Source organism: Xyrauchen texanus, unplaced genomic scaffold, assembly GCF_025860055.1.
Source record: "Xyrauchen texanus isolate HMW12.3.18 unplaced genomic scaffold, RBS_HiC_50CHRs HiC_scaffold_304, whole genome shotgun sequence".
Lineage (NCBI taxonomy): Eukaryota > Metazoa > Chordata > Actinopteri > Cypriniformes > Catostomidae > Xyrauchen > Xyrauchen texanus.
The window spans coordinates 16,746-33,641 of NW_026266272.1; the positions used below are offsets into that span (position 1 = coordinate 16,746).

The 16,896-nt window shown below is 41.0% G+C and overlaps 3 non-coding genes across 3 annotated transcripts; all 3 read right to left on the reverse strand.

Moving 5' to 3' along the window:
- Nucleotides 1-6,757: 6,757 nt before the first annotated feature.
- Nucleotides 6,758-6,829, reverse strand: trnap-ugg (transfer RNA proline (anticodon UGG)). The gene has a single exon. It is a non-coding gene; the product is annotated as a tRNA-Pro (tRNA).
- An 868-nt stretch (nt 6,830-7,697) lies between these two features.
- On the reverse strand, nt 7,698-7,768 carry trnap-ugg (transfer RNA proline (anticodon UGG)). The gene has a single exon. It is a non-coding gene; the product is annotated as a tRNA-Pro (tRNA).
- A 2,828-nt stretch (nt 7,769-10,596) lies between these two features.
- trnap-ugg (transfer RNA proline (anticodon UGG)) lies at nt 10,597-10,668 on the reverse strand. Its single transcript has one exon. It is a non-coding gene; the product is annotated as a tRNA-Pro (tRNA).
- Between the last annotated feature and the right edge of the window lie 6,228 nt (nt 10,669-16,896).

A 16,896-nucleotide genomic window follows, 5' to 3' on the forward strand; every position in this document is an offset into this window, starting at 1 on the left:
TCCTTGTGGAGGGTGTCAATGATGATTTTCTAAACAACTGTCAGGTCAGCAGTCTTCCCCATGATTGTGAATTCAACTGAACCAGACTGAGAGACCATTTAAAGGCTCAGGAACCCTTTGCAGGTGTTTAGCTGATTAGAGTGTGACACTTTGAGCCTACAATACTGAACCTTTTCACAATATTCTAATTTTCTGAGATTCTGAATTTGGGGTTTTCATAAGCTGTAAGCCATAATCATCAAAATGATATCAAATAAAGGCTTGAAATATCTTACTTTGCTTGTAATGAGTCTATATAATATATTAGTTTCACCTTTTAAGTTGAATTACTGAAATTAATTAACTTTTGCACGATATTCAAATTTTTCGAGTTTCACCTGTAAGTGGGGTTAATGTCAATTAACAGTAAAGATGAAATACTACAACTATGGTAAACAGAATAAAACATTTTTAGCCCAGAAAAATAGAAAAAATAGAGACAAGAACAATATATAGCCTATATATTTCATATTGTAGGCCTATCTTGACGTCGGTTGGCGACATAAGCCTATAACCCGGGCCGGGGAGCAGCGATAACAAAAAAAAAATCAAATAAACAAACAAAAATAAATTAGGTGCAATTAAGCTGATATTTTTTACTATTCTATTGAGGAATGAAACGAATGAAGAGCTTCTCGCTCATGTGAGCTGAACACACACTAGAGAAACGAATGTTTGGGCATTTCTCAGTGAGTACACTCATGGCCGAGTGGTAGAACTTACGTTACGATCATGACACGGGTTCAAATCCCGAGCAAACACAGCAATTTTTATATTAGCCTATTAATGCATTTAATACCATATTATTAATGCAGAGATTTGTCTAGTTCTAAAACTGTTACAGCATATAGTTTTTTGCTCATATAATAAAATTACCATACTTCCATTTTACACTAAGGAACAAATATTATCCAACAGAATGACTTTACATTTGTATAATAATTTCAAAAGCAGTTCTATATTAAAAAAGCTACTTCACCAATAGACTATATCAAATATATAAAAATAAGTAACAACTGTTACACTTTTGAATCATGAATTAATATTCTCATAGGCCTACAAATATCCACATTTGTCATCTGAAATGTAGGGTAGCTTTCACTAAGATGTAAATGAAATTATATTTCAATATGCATGGAAACACTTATAGAAATTTTAGCTTGTTACATGCATTTATTTTGATTAAGTAAATCGTTGAAACATCAGATAATCAATAAAACATGAACAATTTTTAGGCAAATCTTTTTGTTGTGTTTATTAGACACATCAACGCATTTTTGAAAGGTGTGCCATTGTAGTTCACTGTCTCATCAAAAAGAACAGAAATGTCAGGCCACTGTTCTGTGAAGTGCTGTTCCACACTGGCTCTGTCCTCTACTGATGTGATGGGATTACTGCCAAACATGGACAACCTGGTCAGAGCTGACCCAACTTCTTGATGATACATATCTGCTGCAACAGAGGCATTTGGCAGAAACACTTCATCAATCTTTTTTTAGACAATAATCGCACGACCTATTCAATATTCTATAATTAAATCAACAAATCGAATATTCGAAAATCGTGACTCATCCCTACTGCTTTATTAATGTATTCAGTGTAAAACCCGGACACCCCCACACAAATGTGGCTTTTTGTTAATGACTGTCCTACTACAGGATTTAACAGAGTAACAGCTCACCACCAGTTACAAAAGACACTGTAACAGTCTGTCACATGCAATTCTAGTTGCATTTTTCATCAATTAATTTCTTAAATTATCCATTGACTATGTTCTGGCCAGCCATCTAGTGTCAAAAATATTTTTTGGCCCGATGCCAACCTTACTTGTCGACCCCTGGAATAAAGGAATCAACTCCCTCATTAGAGACTTGCCGCCACCTAATGGCGGTGTTAGTTTCATATAGTTAAAAAGTAGACGTTTCATTTTTTTTCCAATAATTTCATATTTCTACATACAATTTTTTACATTTAAAACATTAATCTCTTAACATAATTTATGCAATTATAATTTGCTGTGTATGTGTAAATCCACATGACACAGGCTAAACAGCCTGGGTCAATCTCAATCCAAAATCTCAATCCAAAAATGTATTATATTGATACCGACTTCCTTTTATTTGGTCATAGTAACCATACACCAAACACAGTGTCTTTGCATTCTGATTGAATTTGTTGACTAAATTTAAGAATCTGACATAAGAGGACAGATGACAATCCTGCATTATATTGTATTATAATGACGATGTAATATAGCACTAAACTTTGACTATAGCCTGCATGTGGCATATTACTAGGAACCTCAAAGCATATTTATGTGTATGTGCATACAGGCCATAAATAACAAATAGACATTATAGAAAATATATTATTCATAAGAATTTAAGTTCATAAAAACATCTAAAACAAAGAATAAATGTATTATTTAAATTTGTATAATGACAACTGTCAGTGCGTGAACAGGCTTTTAGGCTTGAATTTAGGCTATTTCAATAGATTTTTTCAGTCAGTGAAGCCAAATAATTGGGTGACAAATAGCATGCATATAGACTATTAATTTTACAGGCTAACAAATACAGTGTTTGGAAAACTCTTAATTTGAAAAACAATGAATGCATATCCTGCCAATCAGATTTAGCCCCACCCACAGGGGAAAATCGGAATATCAAGTCGTTTTTCTGATTTCCGTGCAAGAACGGAAAACCAAAAATCAAGTCATAATTTAGTTTTTTCGTTTTTCAAAAAACGAAAAAACGAAAAAAGGAGTAGTTTTCTCGTTTTTCGTTTTTATATATGAAAGCAAAAACAAATGAACGAACGATACCCGGACCGTGGCAACACTCGCAATTGATTTCTTCTTGTCATAAAAAGTGCAAGAAAAAGGGGTAATCACAGGTTAAAAACAGTAGATGAAAGTGGAAATATCAACAGTGGATGTTGTGGTTCGATTTAAGTTGCACTTCCTTGCCTCGTTGGTTTTATAGAGCAGAAAGATCTTGTAGGCAATAATAACATTTTGTAAGCTTCATACACATGAACAGATTGATTTCTCACTTATTCACCATTAATGGTCCCATTGAGATATGAAGTCGAATTGCTGGATTCAGAGTGCTAGCTACTACACCGTGGAACCTAAAGAGGATGGATCTTCAGTCCAATTCTGACCCACCTTAGTCATTTCAGCAACACTGGCAGTTCCCGAAGCACTCTTCATGTTGACATATGCCTGGAGAACACAGAGCGAGAGGCTATGAGAGCATTTTGAGGCCTTTAACTCCCCCTGCAAAAAAACTCCCTTAAAGTCCCCTCTGTAGGTGATACCAGGAAAGAAACTGCAATCTAGGTGTGATTAGCACCAGGCAAGCTGTAACTAATAAGCACCTTAGCATTGATTTCCTGAAAATCTAGTAATAAAAAATGTGAGGTGCAGTACGCTAGAAAAAGACAACCTAAATCCAAGAAGTCCCCTGCTGCAGACCTTCCTCACAAACCAACTGCAATTGATTTGTTGTTGTCATAAAAAGTGCAAGAAAAAGGGGTAATCACAGGTTAAAAACAGTAGATGAAAGTGGAAATATCAACAGTGGATGTTGTGGTTCGATTTAAGTTGCACTTCCTTGCCTCGTTGGTTTTATAGAGCAGAAAGATCTTGTAGGCAATAATAACATTTTGTAAGCTTCATACACATGAACAGATTGATTTCTCACTTATTCACCATTAATGGTCCCATTGAGATATGAAGTCGGATTGCTGGATTCAGAGTGCTAGCTACTACACCGTGGAACCTAAAGAGGATGGATCTTCAGTCTAATTCTCACCCACCTTAGTCATTTCAGCAACACTGGCAGTTCCCGAAGCACTCTTCATGTTGACATATGCCTGGAGAACACAGAGCGAGAGGCTATGAGAGCATTTTGAGGCCTTTAGCTCCCCTGCAAAAAAACTCCCTTAAAGTCCCCTCTGTAGGTTATACAGGGAAAGAAACTGCAATCTAGGTGTGATTAGCACCAGGCAAGCTGTAACTAATAAGCACCTTAGCATTGATTTCCTGAAAATCTAGTAATAAAAAAATGTGAGGTGCAGTACGCTAGAAAAAGACTACCTAAATCCAAGAAGTCCCCTGCTGCAGACCTTCCACACAAACCAACTGCAATTGATTTGTTGTTGTCATTAAAAGTGCAAGAAAAAGGGGTAATCACAGGTTAAAAACAGTAGATGAAAGTGGAAATATCAACAGTGGATGTTGTGGTTCGATTTAAGTTGCACTTCCTTGCCTCGTTGGTTTTATAGAGCAGAAAGATCTTGTAGGCAATAATTACATTTTGTAAGCTTCATACACATGAACAGATTGATTTCTCACTTATTCACCATTAATGGTCCCATTGAGATATGAAGTCGGATTGCTGGATTCAGAGTGCTAGCTACTACACCGTGGAACCTAAAGAGGATGGATCTTCAGTCTAATTCTCACCCACCTTAGTCATTTCAGCAACACTGGCAGTTCCCGAAGCACTCTTCATGTTGACATATGCCTGGAGAACACAGAGCGAGAGGCTATGAGAGCATTTTGAGGCCTTTAACTCCCCCTGCAAAAAAACTCCCTTAAAGTCCCCTCTGTAGGTGATACCGGGAAAGAAACTGCAATCTAGGTGTGATTAGCACCAGGCAAGCTGTAACTAATAAGCACCTTAGCATTGATTTCCTGAAAATCTAGTAATAAAAATTGTGAGGTGCAGTACGCTAGAAAAAGACAACCTAAATCCAAGAAGTCCCCTGCTGCAGACCTTCCTCACAAACCAACTGCAATTGATTTGTTGTTGTCATAAAAAGTGCAAGAAAAAGGGGTAATCACAGGTTAAAGACAGTAGATGAAAGTGGAAATATCAACAGTGGATGTTGTGGTTCGATTTAAGTTGCACTTCCTTGCCTCGTTGGTTTTATAGAGCAGAAAGATCTTGTAGGCAATAATTACATTTTGTAAGCTTCATACACATGAACAGATTGATTTCTCACTTATTCACCATTAATGGTCCCATTGAGATTTGAAGTCGGATTGCTGGATTCAGAGTGCTAGCTACTACACCCTGGAACCTAAAGAGGATGGATCTTCAGTCTAATTCTCACCCACCTTAGTCATTTCAGCAACACTGGCAGATTCTGAAGCACTCTTCATGTTGACATATGCCTGGAGAACACAGAGCGAGAGGCTATGAGAGCATTTTGAGGCCTTTAGCTCCCCTGCAAAAAAACTCCCTTAAAGTCCCTCTGTAGGTGATACAGGGAAAGAAACTGCAATCTAGGTGTGATTAGCACCAGGCAAGCTGTAACTAATAAGCACCTTAGCATTGATTTCCTGAAAATCTAGTAATAAAAAATGTGAGGTGCAGTACGCTAGAAAAAGACTACCTAAATCCAAGAAGTCCCCTGCTGCAGACCTTCCTCACAAACCAACTGCAATTGATTTGTTGTTGTCATTAAAAGTGCAAGAAAAAGGGGTAATCACAGGTTAAAAACAATAGATGAAAGTGGAAATATCAACAGTGGATGTTGTGGTTCGATTTAAGTTGCACTTCCTTGCCTCTTTGGTTTTATAGAGCAGAAAGATCTTGTAGGCAATAATAACATTTTGTAAGCTTCATACACATGAACAGATTGATTTCTCACTTATTTAATATTAAAGGTGCGTACACACTGCCAGCTGACTTTATCGCTGCAGGTCGCCAGTTGCTGGCGGTGAAGTCGCTAGTGGGTGTTCCCACTACTGGTTGCCTAGTAACGTTTATAAATGACATTCACGGATGTCATTCCATTGCTGTTGACAGCGAATTTCTTTTCTTGCCACTAAAAATAAATATTTTGGAGGGAAAAGACTAAATATAAATGGAATCAGTACATAAAATGCTTTATATCAAAGATGAATGAGAAACAAGGCGCGCTGTTTGCCATAGCGGCTGTTTATCTGCGGCGAAAATTCAAATGCCGGTCTGTCTGGGTCCATAAAATCCCCGTGATCTCAGATACACCTTTCCACGCAGTATTTTTCTTAAAAATGTCCTTGTACGTGGGAAGAGAAATATCATAGAGCACTGGAAAATTTCTAACAGCAAGAATTAGCCATTCATCCATCTTTCAGTTACTGCAGGAGCTGAGAGAGAGAGAGAAGGATCACGTGAGCTCTCCCGTCTTCTCTCCTATTGGCTGTCGCGTCCGTTAGTCGCTCCAAAGTTTAACTTTTCTCAACTTTGTCGCGTCGCTGGACATGCCCACATCTAGCGGCAATGGTCGCGACAGCTCGTGTCGCCGGAAGTCGCTGTGCTCGCATTGAAAATGAATGGTATTGAGTCGCTGTCGCGTGCGCGATGTCGCTGGCAGTGTGTAGCATTGATTTCCTGAAAATCTAGAAGTTTCGAAGCACTCTTCGTGTTGACATATGCCTGGAGAACACAGAGCGAGAGGCTATGAGAGCATTTTGAGGCCTTTAACTCCCCTGCAAAAAAACTCCCTTAAAGTCCCCTCTGTAGGTGATACCGGAAAGAAACTGCAATCTAGGTGTGATTAGCACCAGGCAAGCTGTAACTAATAAGCACCTTAGCATTGATTTCCTGAAAATCTAGTAATAAAAAATGTGAGGTGCAGTACGCTAGAAAAAGACAACCTGAATCAAAGAAGTCCCCTGCTGCAGTCCTTCCTCACAAACCAACTGCACATGGTATACAGTGGGCTCATCCGGGATTTGAACCCGGGACCTCTCGCACCCAAAGCGAGAATCATACCCCTAGACCAACGAGCCACCTTTTTTGACCTATGGGCTGCAAAGTACCTGCCAATGAAAATCCAGAATATATCTCTACTTGACAGTATAAAAATTTGTCATCAGCTGAAAGTTGAGCACTGAAAATATGCGGCCAGAGTGTTCTAAATGCGCATACTCTGAACACGCAACGTGCTCATACTCTTGGAGTTATTTGCACTAATTAGGTGGCAACACTTGCAATTGATTTCTTCTTGTCATAAAAAGTGCAAGAAAAAGGGGTAATCACAGGTTAAAAACAGTAGATGAAAGTGGAAATATCAACAGTGGATGTTGTGGTTCGATTTAAGTTGCACTTCCTTGCCTCGTTGGTTTTATAGAGCAGAAAGATCTTGTAGGCAATAATAACATTTTGTAAGCTTCATACACATGAACAGATTGATTTCTCACTTATTCACCATTAATGGTCCCATTGAGATATGAAGTCGGATTGCTGGATTCAGAGTGCTAGCTACTACACCGTGGAACCTAAAGAGGATGGATCTTCAGTCTAATTCTCACCCACCTTAGTCATTTCAGCAACACTGGCAGTTCCCGAAGCACTCTTCATGTTGACATATGCCTGGAGAACACAGAGCGAGAGGCTATGAGATCATTTTGAGGCGTTTAACTGCCCCTGCAAAAAAACTCCCTTAAAGTCCCCTCTGTAGGTGATACCGGAAAGAAACTGCAATCTAGGTGTGATTAGCACCAGGCAAGCTGTAACTAATAAGCACCTTAGCATTGATTTCCTGAAAATCTAGTAATAAAAAATGTGAGGTGCAGTACGCTAGAAAAAGACAACCTGAATCAAAGAAGTCCCCTGCTGCAGTCCTTCCTCACAAACCAACTGCACATGGTATACAGCGGGCTCATCCGGGATTTGAACCCGGACCTCTCGCACCCAAAGCGAGAATCATACCCCTAGACCAACGAGCCACCTTTTTTGACCTATGGGCTGCAAAGTACCTGCCAATGAAAATCCAGAATATATCTCTACTTGACAGTATAAAAATTTGTCATCAGCTGAAAGTTGAGCACTGAAAATATGCGGCCAGAGTGTTCTAAATGCGCATACTCTGAACACGCAACGTGCTCATACTCTTGGAGTTATTTGCACTAATTAGGTGGCAACACTTGCAATTGATTTCTTCTTGTCATAAAAAGTGCAAGAAAAAGGGGTAATCACAGGTTAAAAACAGTAGATGAAAGTGGAAATATCAACAGTGGATGTTGTGGTTCGATTTAAGTTGCACTTCCTTGCCTCGTTGGTTTTATAGAGCAGAAAGATCTTGTAGGCAATAATAACATTTTGTAAGCTTCATACACATGAACAGATTGATTTCTCACTTATTTAATATTAAAGGTGCGTACACACTGCCAGCGACTTTATCGCTGCAGGTCGCCAGTTGCTGGCGGTGAAGTCGCTAGTGGGTGTTCCCACTACTGGTTGCCTAGTAACGTTTATAAATGACATTCACGGATGTCATTCCATTGCTGTTGACAGCGAATCTCTTTTCTTGCCACTAAAAATAAATATTTTGGAGGGAAAAGACTAAATATAAATGGAATCAGTACATAAAATGCTTTATATCAAAGATGAATGAGAAACAAGGCATGCTGTTTGCCATAGCGGCTGTTTATCTGCGGCAAAAATTCAAATGCCGGTCTGTCTGGGTCCATAAAATCCCCGTGATCTCAGATACACCTTTCCACGCAGTATTTTTCTTAAAAATGTCCTTGTACGTGGGAAGAGAAATATCATAGAGCACTGGAAAATTTCTAACAGCAAGAATTAGCCATTCATCCATCTTTCCGTTACTGCAGGAGCTGAGAGAGAGAAAGGATCACGTGAGCTCTCCCGTCTTCTCTCCTATTGGCTGTCGCGTCCGTTAGTCGCTCCAAAGTTTAACTTTTCTCAACTTCGTCGCGTCGCTGGACATGCCCACATCTAGCGCCAATGGTCGCGACAGCTCGTGTCGCCGGAAGTCGCTGTGCTCGCATTGAAAATGAATGGTATTGAGTCGCTGTCGTGCGCGATGTCGCTGGCAGTGTGTATGCACCTTAATAGTCCCATTGAGATTTGAAGTCGGATTGCTGGATTCAGAGTGCTAGCTACTACACCGTGGAACCTAAAGAGGATGGATCTTCAGTCTAATTCTCACCCACCTTAGTCATTTCAGCAACACTGGCAGTTTCCGAAGCACTATTCATGTTGACCTATGCCTGGAGAACACAGAGCGAGAGGCTATGAGAGCATTTTGAGGCCTTTAACTCCACCTGCAAAAAAACTCCCATAAGATACCGGGAAAGAAACTGCAATCTAGGTGTGATTAGCACCAGGCAAGCTGTAACTAATAAGCACCATAGCATTGATTTCCTGAAAATCTAGTGATAAAAAATGTGAGGTGCAGTACGCTAGAAAAAGACAACCTAAATCCAAGAAGTCCCCTGCTTCAGACCTTCCTCACAAACCAACTGCAATTGATTTGTTGTTGTCATAAAAAGTGCAAGAAAAAGGGGTAATCACAGTGGATGTTGTGGTTCGATTTAAGTTGCACTTCCTTGCCTCGTTGGTTTTATAGAGCAGAAAGATCTTGTAGGCAATAATTACATTTTGTAAGCTTCATACACATGAACAGATTGATTTCTCACTTATTCACCATTAATGGTCCCATTGAGATTTGAAGTCGGATTGCTGGATTCAGAGTGCTAGCTACTACACCGTGGAACCTAAAGAGGATGGATCTTCAGTCTAATTCTCACCCACCTTAGTCATTTCAGCAACACTGGCAGTTTCTGAAGCACTCTTCATGTTGACATATGCCTGGAGAAAACAGAGCGAGAGGCTATGAGAGCATTTTGAGGCCTTTAACTCCCCCTGCAAAAAAACTCCCTTAAAGTTCCCTCTGTAGGTGATACCGGGAAAGAAACTGCAATCTAGGTGTCATTAGCGCCAGGCAAGCTGTAACTAATAAGCACCTTAGCATTGATTTCCTGAAAATCTAGTGATAAAAAATGTGAGGTGCAGTACGCTAGAAAAAGACAACCTAAATCCAAGAAGTCCCATGCTTCAGACCTTCCTCACAAACCAACTGCAATTGATTTGTTGTTGTCATAAAAAGTGCAAGAAAAAGGGGTAATCACAGGTTAAAAACAATAGATGAAAGTGGAAATATCAACAGTGGATGTTGTGGTTCGATTTAAGTTGCACTTCCTTGCCTCGTTGGTTTTATAGAGCAGAAAGATCTTGTAGGCAATAATTACATTTTGTAAGCTTCATACACATGAACAGATTGATTTCTCACTTATTCACCATTAATGGTCCCATTGAGATTTGAAGTCGGATTGCTGGATTCAGAGTGCTAGCTACTACACCCTGGAACCTAAAGAGGATGGATCTTCAGTCTAATTCTCACCCACCTTAGTCATTTCAGCAACACTGGCAGTTTCCGAAGTACTCTTCATGTTGACATATGCCTGGAGAACACAGAGCGAGAGGCTATGAGAGCATTTTGAGGCCTTTAGCTCCCCCTGCAAAAAAACTCCCTTAAAGTCCCCTCTGTAGGTGATACAGGGAAAGAAACTGCAATCTAGGTGTGATTAGCACCAGGCAAGCTGTAACTAATAAGCACCTTAGCATTGATTTCCTGTAAATCTAGTAATAAAAAAATGTTAGGTGCAGTACGCTAGAAAAAGACTACCTAAATCCAAGAAGTCCCCTGCTGCAGACCTTCCTCACAAACCAGCTGCACATGGTATACAGTGGGCTCGTCCGGGATTTGAACCCGAGACCTCTCGCATCCAAAGCGAGAATCATACCCATAGACCAACGAGCCACCTTTCTTGACCTATGGGCTGCAAAGTACCTGCCAATGAAAATCCAGAATATATCTCTACTTGACAGTATAAAAATTTGTCATCAGCTGAAAGTTGAGCACTGAAAATATGCGGCCAGAGTGTTCTAAATACGCATACTCTGAACACGCAACGTGCTCATACTCTTGGAGTTATTTGCACTAATTAGGTGACAACACTTGCAATTGATTTCTTCTTGTCATAAAAAGTGCAAGAAAAAGGGGTAATCACAGGTTAAAAACAATAGATGAAAGTGGAAATATCAACAGTGGATGTTGTGGTTCGATTTAAGTTGCACTTCCTTGCCTCGTTGGTTTTATAGAGCAGAAAGATCTTGTAGGCAATAATTACATTTTGTAAGCTTCATACACGTGAAAAGATTGATTTCTCACTTATTCACCATTAAAGGTGCGTACACACTGCCAGCGACTTTAACGCTGCAGGTTGCCAGTTGCTGGCGGTGAAGTCGCTAGTGGGTGTTCCCACTACTGGTTGCCTAGTAACGTTTATAAATGACATTCACGGATGTCATTCCATTGCTGTTGACAGCGAATCTCTTTTCTTGCCACTAAAAATAAAAATTTTGGAGGGAAAAGACTAAATATAAATGGAATCAGTACATAAAATGCTTTATATCAAAGATGAATGACAAACAAGGCGTGCTGTTTGCCATAGCGGCTGTTTATCTGCGGCGAAAATTCAAATGCCGGTCTGTCTGGGTCCATAAAATCCCTGTGATCTCAGATACACCTTTACACGCAGTATTTTTCTTAAAAATGTCCTTGTACGTGGGAAGAGAAATATCATAGAGCACTGGAAAATTTCTAACAGCAAGAATTAGCCATTCATCCATCTTTCAGTTACTGCAGGAGCTGAAGAGAGAGAGAAAGGATCACGTGAGCTCTCCAGTCTTCTCTCCTATTGGCTGTCGCGTCCGTTAGTCGCTCCAAAGTTTAACTTTTCTCAACTTTGTCGCGTCGCTGGACATGCCCACATCTAGCGCCAATGGTCGCGACAGCTCGTGTCGCCGGAAGTCGCTGTGCTCGCATTGAAAATGAATGGTATAGAGTTGCTGTCGAGCGCGATGTCGCTGGCAGTGTGTACGCACCTTAATAGTCCCATTGAGATTTGAAGTCGGATTGCTGGATTCAGAGTGCTAGCTACTACACTGTGGAACCTAAAGAGGATGGATCTTCAGTCTAATTCTCACCCACCTTAGTCATTTCAGCAACACTGGCAGTTTCCGAAGCACTCTTCATGTTGACATATGCCTGGAGAACACAGAGCGAGAGGCTATGAGAGCATTTTGAGGCCTTTAACTCCCCCTGCAAAAAAACTCCCTTAAAGTCCCCTCTGTAGGTGATACCGGGAAAGAAACTGCAATCTAGGTGTGATTAGCACCAGGCAAGCTGTAACTAATGAGCACCTAAGCATTGATTTCCAGAAAATCTAGAAGTTTCCGAAGCACTCTTCGTGTTGACATATGCCTGGAGAACACAGAGCGAGAGGCTATGAGAGCATTTTGAGGCCTTTAACTCCCCCTGCAAAAAAACTCCCTTAAAGTCCCCTCTGTAGGTGATACCGGGAAAGAAACTGCAATCTAGGTGTGATTAGCACCAGGCAAGCTGTAACTAATGAGCACCTAAGCATTGATTTCCTGAAAATCTAGAAGTTTCCGAAGCACTCTTCGTGTTGACATATGCCTGGAGAACACAGAGCGAGAGGCTATGAGAGCATTTTGAGGCCTTTAACTCCCCCTGCAAAAAAACTCCCTTAAAGTCCCCTCTGTAGGTGATACCGGGAAAGAAACTGCAATCTAGGTGTGATTAGCACCAGGCAAGCTGTAACTAATAAGCACCTTAGCATTGATTTCCTGAAAATCTAGTAATAAAAAATGTGAGGTGCAGTACGCTAGAAAAAGACAACCTAAATCCAAGAAGTGCCCTGCTGCAGACCTTCCTCATAAACCAACTGCACATGGTATACAGTGGGCTTGTCTGGGATTTGAAAAAGGGACCTCTCGCACCCTACGCGAAAATCATACCCCTAGACCAACGAGCCACCTATTTTGGACATATGGGCTGTAAAGTACCTGCCAATGAAACTCCAGAATATATCTCTACTTGACAGTATAAAAATTTGTCATCAGCTGAAAGTTGAGCACTGAAAATATGCGGCCAGAGTGTTCTAAATGCGCATACTCTGAACACGCAACGTGCTCATACTCTTGGAGTTATTTGCACTAATTAGGTGGCAACACTCGCAATTGATTTCTTCTTGTCATAAAAAGTGCAAGAAAAACGGGTAATCACAGGTTAAAAACAGTAGATGAAAGTGGAAATATCAACAGTGGATGTTGTGGTTCGATTGAAGTTGCACTTCCTTGCCTCGTTGGTTTTATAGAGCAGAAAGATCTTGTAGGCAATAATTACATTTTGTAAGCTTCATACACATGAACAGATTGATTTCTCACTTATTCACCATTAAAGGTGCGTACACACTGCCAGCGACTTTATCGCTGCAGGTCGCCAGTTGCTGGCGGTGAAGTCGCTAGTGGGTGTTCCCACTACTGGTTGCCTAGTAACGTTTATAAATGACATTCACGGATGTCATTCCATTGCTGTTGACAGCGAATCTCTTTTCTTGCCACTAAAAATAAATATTTTGGAGGGAAAAGACTAAATATAAATGGAATCAGTACATAAAATGCTTTATATCAAAGATGAATGAGAAACAAGGCGCTGTTTGCCATAGCGGCTGTTTATCTGCGGCGAAAATTCAAATGCCGGTCTGTCTGGGTCCATAAAATCCCCGTGACCTCAGATACACCTTTCCACGCAGTATTTTTCTTAAAAATGTCCTTGTACGTGGGAAGAGAAATATCATAGAGCACTGGAAAATTTCTAACAGCAAGAATTAGCCATTCATCCATCTTTCCGTTACTGCAGGAGCTGAGAGTGAGAGAGAAAGGATCACGTGAGCTCTCCCGTCTTCTCTCCTATTGGCTGTCGCGTCCGTTAGTCGCTCCAAAGTTTAACTTTTCTCAACTTTGTCGCGTCGCTGGACATGCCCACATCTAGCGCCAATGGTCGCGACAGCTCGTGTCGCAGGAAGTCGCTGTGCTCGCATTGAAAATGAATGGTATTGAGTCGCTGTCCTGCGCAATGTCGCTGGCAGTGTGTACGCACCTTAATAGTCCCATTGAGATTTGAAGTTGATTGCTGGATTCAGAGTGCTAGCTACTACACCGTGGAACCTAAAGAGGATGGATCTTCAGTCTAATTCTCACCCACCTTAGTCATTTCAGCAACACTGGCAGTTCCCGAAGCACTCTTCATGTTGACATATGCCTGGAGAACACAGAGCGAGAGGCTATGAGAGCATTTTGAGGCCTTTAACTCCCCCTGCAAAAATCTCCCTTAAAGTCCCCTCTGTAGGTGATACCGGGAAAGAAACTGCAATCTAGGTGTGATTAGCACCAGGCAAGCTGTAACTAATAAGCACCTTAGCATTGATTTCCTGAAAATCTAGAAGTTTCGAAGCACTCTTCATGTTGACATATGCCTGGAGAACACAGAGCGAGAGGCTATGAGAGCATTTTGAGGCCTTTAACTCCCCTGCAAAAAACTCCCTTAAAGTCCCCTCTGTAGGTGATACCGGAAAGAAACTGCAATCTAGGTGTGATTAGCACCAGGCAAGCTGTAACTAATAAGCACCTTAGCATTGATTTCCTGAAAATCTAGTAATAAAAAATGTGAGGTGCAGTACGCTAGAAAAAGACAACCTAAATCCAAGAAGTGCCCTGCTGCAGACCTTCCTCATAAACCAACTGCACATGGTATACAGTGGGCTCGTCTGGGATTTGAAAAAGGGACCTCTCGCACCCTACGCGAAAATCATACCCCTAGACCAACGAGCCACCTATTTTGGACATATGGGCTGTAAAGTACCTGCCAATGAAAATCCAGAATATATCTCTACAAGACAGTATAAAAATTTGTCATCAGCTGAAAGTTGAGCACTGAAAATATGCGGCCAGAGTGTTCTAAATGCGCATACTCTGAACACGCAACGTGCTCATACTCTTGGAGTTATTTGCACTAATTAGGTGGCAACACTCGCAATTGATTTCTTCTTGTCATAAAAAGTGCAAGAAAAAGGGGTAATCACAGGTTAAAAACAGTAGATGAAAGTGGAAATATCAACAGTGGATGTTGTGGTTCGATTTAAGTTGCACTTCCTTGCCTCGTTGGTTTTATAGAGCAGAAAGATCTTGTAGGCAATAATTACATTTTGTAAGCTTCATACACATGAACAGATTGATTTCTCACTTATTCACCATTAAGGGTCCCATTGAGATATGAAGTCGGATTGCTGGATTCAGAGTGCTAGCTACTACACCGTGGAACCTAAAGAGGATGGATCTTCAGTCTAATTCTCACCCACCTTAGTCATTTCAGCAACACTGGCAGTTCCCGAAGCACTCTTCATGTTGACATATGCCTGGAGAACACAGAGCGAGAGGCTATGAGAGCATTTTGAGGCCTTTAACTGCCCCTGCAAAAAAACTCCCTTAAAGTCCCCTCTGTAGGTGATACCTGGAAAGAAACAGCAATCTAGGTGTGATTAGCACCAGGCAAGCTGTAACTAATAAGCACCTTAGCATTGATTTCCTGAAAATCTAGAAGTTTCCGAAGCACTCTTCGTGTTGACATATGCCTGGAGAACACAGAGCGAGAGGCTATGAGAGCATTTTGAGGCCTTTAACTCCCCCTGCAAAAAAACTCCCTTAAAGTCCCTCTGTAGGTGATACCGGAAAGAAACTGCAATCTAGGTGTGATTAGCACCAGGCAAGCTGTAACTAATAAGCACCTTAGCATTGATTTCCTGAAAATCTAGTAATAAAAAATGTGAGGTGCAGTACGCTAGAAAAAGACAACCTAAATCCAAGAAGTCCCCTGCTGCAGACCTTCCTCACAAACCAACTGCACATGGTATACAGTGGGCTCATCCGGGATTTGAACCTGGGCCCACTCGCACACAAAGTGAGAATCATACCCCTAGACCAACGAGCCACCTTTTTTGACATATGGGCTGCAAAGTACCTGCCAATGAAAATCCAGAATATATCTCTACTTGAGAGTATAAAAATTTGTCATCAGCTGAAAGTTGAGCACTGAAAATGTGTGGCCAGAGTGTTCTAAATGCGCATACTCTGAACACGCAACATGCTCATACTCTTGGAGTTATTTGCACTAATTAGGTGGCAACACTCGCAATTGATTTCTTCTTGTCATAAAAAGTGCAAGAAAAAGGGGTAATCACAGGTTAAAAACAGTAGATGAAAGTGGAAATATCAACAGTGGATGTTGTGGTTCGATTTAAGTTGCACTTCCTTGCCTCGTTGGTTTTATAGAGCAGAAAGATCTTGTAGGCAATAATTACATTTTGTAAGCATCATACACATGAACAGATTGATTTCTCACTTATTCACCATTAAAGGTGCGTACACACTGCCAGCGTCTTTATCGCTGCAGGTCGCCAGTTTCTGGCGAAGTCGCTATTGGGTGTTCCCACTACTGGTTGCCTAGTAACGTTTATAAATGACATTCACGGATGTCATTCCATTGCTGTTGACAGCGAATCTCTTTTCTTGCCACTAAAAACAAATATTTTGGAGGGAAAAGACTAAATATAAATGGAATCAGTACATAAAATGCTTTATATCAAAGATGAATGAGAAACAAAGCGTGCTGTTTGCCATAGCGGCTGTTTATCTGCGGCGAAAATTCAAATGCCGGTCTGTCTGGGTCCATAAAATCCCCGTGATCTCAGATACACCTTTCCACGCAGTATTTTTCTTAAAAATGTCCTTGTACGTGGGAAGAGAAATATCATAGAGCACTGGAAAATTTCTAACAGCAAGAATTAGCCATTCATCCATCTTTCCGTTACTGCAGGAGCTGAGAGAGAGAGAGAAAGGATCACGTGAGCTCTCCCGTCTTCTCTCCTATTGGCTGTCGCGTCCGTTAGTCGCTCCAAAGTTTAACTTTTCTCAACTTTGTCGCGTCGCTGGACATGCCCACATCTAGCGCCAATGGTCGCGACAGCTCGTGTCGCCGGAAGTCGCTGTGCTCGCATTGAAAATGAATGGTATTGAGTCGCTGTCGTGCGCAATGTCGCTGGCAGTGTGTACGCACCTTAATAGT